Source organism: Lontra canadensis, unplaced genomic scaffold (assembly GCF_010015895.1).
Source record: "Lontra canadensis isolate GAN:19392208 unplaced genomic scaffold, GSC_riverotter_1.0 scaffold16, whole genome shotgun sequence".
Lineage (NCBI taxonomy): Eukaryota > Metazoa > Chordata > Mammalia > Carnivora > Mustelidae > Lontra > Lontra canadensis.
Genome location: NW_022631010.1, coordinates 4,309,705 through 4,314,301, shown reverse-complemented (window position 1 = coordinate 4,314,301; position 4,597 = coordinate 4,309,705). Strand labels below are relative to the sequence as shown.

Sequence of the window (4,597 nt, the reverse complement as noted above, 5' to 3'; positions counted from 1 at the left end):
CCGCCACAAGCCCGTCAGCCCCCCTCCCTCTTCCAGGGCCCCCACCTCAGCGAGCAGGGAATGCAGTCTGCGGGAAACCCAGGTTCCCTCTGAGGAAGGGGAAATGGACGGCCGGCAGAGCTGCCAGCACCTCGAAGGAACACCAGAGGGCACCCGCGGCAGCTATGGGCTCTGGGTCAATTCTGTTCAGTCCCCGCAGTGCCCTTTGGGTCTCCAGGAGCCACCAAGGCCCAAGGCCTTGTGAATTCTCCTGCTGAGGGTGGAGCACCCTGCAACTGTCAACTCGGTTGGGTGATAACGTCATCTGAATCTCCCCTTACTGACACCCTTACTGATTGTCTACTTGTTTCCTCATTTATTATTATAATCCACACCACAGGCTGGAAGGTCCCAAGGAAGTTAGCTGGGGGTCCTGTAGGGCTCCCCTCACTCCCTCGTTTCCTGGTACGTCCTTGGTCTTTTTCAGATGGAAGGGTAAACCTGATTCCTGTTACTCCATCTATTTTTTTTTTTTTAAGATTCTATTTATTTATTTCACAGAGAGAGATCACAAGCAGGCGGAGAGGCAGGCAGAGAGAGAGAGGGAAGCAGGCTCCCCACTGGGCAGAAAGCCCGATGCAGGGCTCGATTCCACGACCCTGAGATCGTGACCTGAGCTGAAGGCAGAAGCTTAACACACGGAGCCACCCAGGCGCCCCTCCTGTTACTCCATCTTGACAAGAAAAATACATCATCTTTTTTTATTTAAGAAATAATTTTATTTTTTTATATTTTATTTTATTTTAAACCAGAACATTTACTGTGTGACTCATCCCTGAAATCCTTCAGATGGACTGGAGGCTACAACAGAGGCCCCCCTGGGCTGAGGCAGTGTTCCTTCACAGAATCCAGGCCTGAGTCTTTGGTAGATAATTTTCAGGTGCCTCATTCACCCGGTCCCCATGGTATTTTGTCTTCTAACCTTGACACCCCAGTTATACCTTCTCTTCCACTTGGCAAGATAGCCACATTTGCCCCAGCTCGACTTTTGAAGGTGGTAGGCCTGAGAGCCACGCAGGCCATCTTATTTCGATGCTTTCCAAATGATGATGCCCCCTCTGTCATCTCACTTCTACGCCCAAAGTAATGTTGTAAAGTAATGTTGGGGGCACCTGGGTGGCTCAGTGGGTTGGGAGTCTGCCTTCGGCTCAGGCCATGGTTCCAGAGTCCTGGGATCGAGCCCCGAGTCAGGATCCTTGCTCTGTGGGCAGCCTGCTTCTCCCTCTGCCTGCTGCTCCCCTTGCTTGTGTCCTCTCCCTCTCTGTCAAATAAATAAATAAAATCTTAAAAAAAAAAAGTAATGTTAGATTTGCAGAAGAGTTGCAGAGATAATAGAGTTTGTAAATACCCCTCAGCCCTGTCTGCTCACTGTCCTCCAATCAGCGACAATTTCCTGGTCTTTCCTTGTCTTTTGTCACCTTGGTACTTTTGAAGAGGGCTGGTCGGATATTTTGGAGTGTCCTTCAGTTTGGCTTTCCCAAGGTCAGCCTGAAGTTATGGAAGTTGGGGAGAGGAACTCCATAGGGTGAAGTGTGGTTCCCGTTGTATCATGTTAGGGGGCCCTGTGATCTCGAGGCTTGTTACTGAGGGTGCTAACCTAATGGTTTGGTTCAGGTGGTGCCTGACAGATTCCTCCGCGATCAAGTCTCTATTTTTCCCCTTTCCACATTCTATCTGTTGGAAGGTAAGTCTGGCTCACGCTCTGGGATGGTGGGGGAACCAAGCTTCGCCACCTGGGGAGGAGGGCATCAGAGGACCTGGCGACGCATATTAAAGCTCCCACAGAAATGGCCTATATTCACAGGGGAGAGAGTTGGAGACCACACAAATATCCCTTTTCACTTCGAAGTTTCACTTGCTAACCTGAGTGTTCATAGGTGGGTTTGGCCTACAGCCATTATTACTACTGTGGTGCCCTCGGGGCAATTTTTCTAATTCTCTCAATACTCTATCTATTGACTGGAACTCTCCTGGGAGGAAGATTTGTCCCTTCTCCCTCTTTCATTAAATGTATTCGATCAATTATCTATATTTTTTACGTTTTATTTTATTTTTATTTATTTATTTATTTTTAAAAAGATTTTATTTATTTATTTGACAGAGTGAGAGAGATCACAAGTAGGCAGAGAGGAAGGCAAAGGCGGAGGGGGAAGCAGGCTCCCTGCTGAGCAGAGAAGCCTATGCGGGGCTTGATCCCAGGATCCTGGGATCATGACCTGAGCCGAAGGCAGAGGCTTAATCCACTGAGCCACCCAGGTGCCCCTTATTTTATTTTTTAAAAAGATTTTATTTATTTATTTGAGAGAGAGCAAGAGCACACACGAGTGGTGGGGAAGGCTAGAGGGAGAAGGAGAAGCAGACTTCCCACTGAGCAGGGAGCCCAACACAGGGCTGGATCCCAGGACCCCAAGATTGCCACCTGAGCCGACCCTATGCCTTTTCAACTAACAATGTAACTTGGAGGTCAGTCCAGATCAGTACATAAAGGTGTTCTCACTCTTCGACCTAATGTTGCGGCGTATGAATGTGCCACGCTTTTGTTAACTAGTCCCCTGCCAATGAACATTTAGGTCGTTTCCAAAGGTTTTCTCTTACAAACAATACTGCTTTGTTCTTCCTACATGTGGAATTTACATGCCCACATAAGGGGGGTGGGGACCAAAAGGCAAGTGTATTGTCCATTTTGATATTGCCAAACTGCCTTTCTTGGAGTCTGCACCAATCTACACCCATGCTAGTTTCCTAGGGCTGCTCTACATGGTTATCACAGAGTACTGGCTTCAAACAGCATAAAGGTATTGCCTCACAGTTCAGGAGGCTGAAGTGTGAAATCAAGGAGTGGGCAAGGCCACCCTCCTTCTGAAGTCTTTAGGGAAGAAGACTTTTTGGATTCTTCTAGTTTCTGGTGGTTACAGGTGACCATTGCCATCCCCCGGCTTATTGGCCCATCATTTCAGACCCTGCCTCCGTCTTCAGGTGGACATCGGCCCTCTGTGTGTCTGGCATGTCCAAATCTCCCTTTTCTTTTCTTCTTAGGATGAGTTATTGGATTAGGGCCTACCTTAATCCAATGGGAACATCTTAACTTTATTATATCTGCAAAGACCCTATTTTTAAATAAAGTTACATTCACAGACTCCAGGTGGACGTGAACTTTGAGGAAACAGTACTGAACCCAGTATACATTCCCCCTAGCAAAGTATGGACAGTGGACCAGCCCCCTTTAACATGCTTCAAGGATTCACGCGACAGTTGGTGTCGGTGCGAATTTACTTTGGTTATTGGATTCTGCTTCTCTGAAAAGAGATTCCCTGTGGGGATGGGGCTTTGTGGGGGCCTGGGTTTTATTGGGCTTACAGACCAGGGTTGGCTTCCTCCATGGCAGCTGGGAAGGAAAACTAAAGTGAGACATAGATATTCCGGGGGTGGAGGCCTACTTCCATTTCTGGGGCCATCTTGTCAACGTGAAATTCCATCCCTGGTCCTGTCCAGCTGAGGGCACGAACTCAGAGTGTCCAAGTCATAGGTCACACGTGGCCTCTCAGGAGTTGAAGCTATCCCTGGGAATGTTTCCTCTTGCTCAGTGCTCAGTCAAATTTTGAACCAGATACTAATTTTTTAAAAATATCTACTTATTGGGTCACTTGGGTGGCTCAGTGGGGTAAAGCCTCCGCCTTCGGCTCAGTTCATGATCTCAGGGTCCTGGGATCGGGCCCTGCATGGGGCTCCCTGCTCCACAAAGAGCCTTCTCCCCACCCCCGCCCCCGCCCCCACCGCCTGCCTCTCTGCCTACTTGTGATCTTTGTCTGTCAAATAAATAAACAAAAATCTTTTTAAAAAATTTTTAAAAATTATTTATTTATTTGACAGAGAGATCACAAGTAGGCAAAGAGGCAGGCAGGGTGGGGGGGGATGCAGGCTCCCCTCTGAGCAGAAAGCCCCATGTGGGGCTCTATTCCAGGACCCCTGTGATCATAACCTGAGCCAAAGGTAGAGGCTTAACCCACTGAGCCACCCAGCAACCCCCATACTGATGTTTTAAAAATGGATACATCTCTGGGGTGCCTGGGTGGCTCAGGCAGTTAAGTGCCTGCCTTTGGCTCAGGTCATGATCCCAGAGCCCTTGGATCAAAACCCATGCTAGGCTCCCTACCCAGCAGGAAGCCTGTTTCTCCCTCTCCCACTCCCCCTGCTTGGTTTCCCTCTCTTGCTGTCTCTCTGTCAAATAAATAAATAAAATATTTGAAAAAATTAAAAATGGATACATCTCATATACAAATTTGGATTCTAACTTCTCTGGAAAAAAAAAAAATCTGTTCACACTAAGCTCACAATTCCACAGGGCAACAAACATTCCTAAATAGGTTTGTTGGCGCTCAGTATCGTCTCCCCAGCTCTGCACCTTCATACCAAGGGGCAGTGCAATGCAGTGACCCAGACTGTGGACTCAGGAGCTCAACTGCTTGCGTTTGAACCTCAGCTCTGCCCCCTTGCTACCTGTGCATCCTTGGGTCAGCTGCTCAATATTCCCAAGCCTCCGGGTCCTCACCTATAAAAC

At 48.2% G+C, this 4,597-nt stretch overlaps 1 pseudogene; it reads right to left on the bottom strand.

Moving 5' to 3' along the window:
• Nucleotides 1–808: 808 nt before the first annotated feature.
• Nucleotides 809–1,104, bottom strand: LOC116868780 (annotated as a pseudogene).
• Between the last annotated feature and the right edge of the window lie 3,493 nt (nucleotides 1,105–4,597).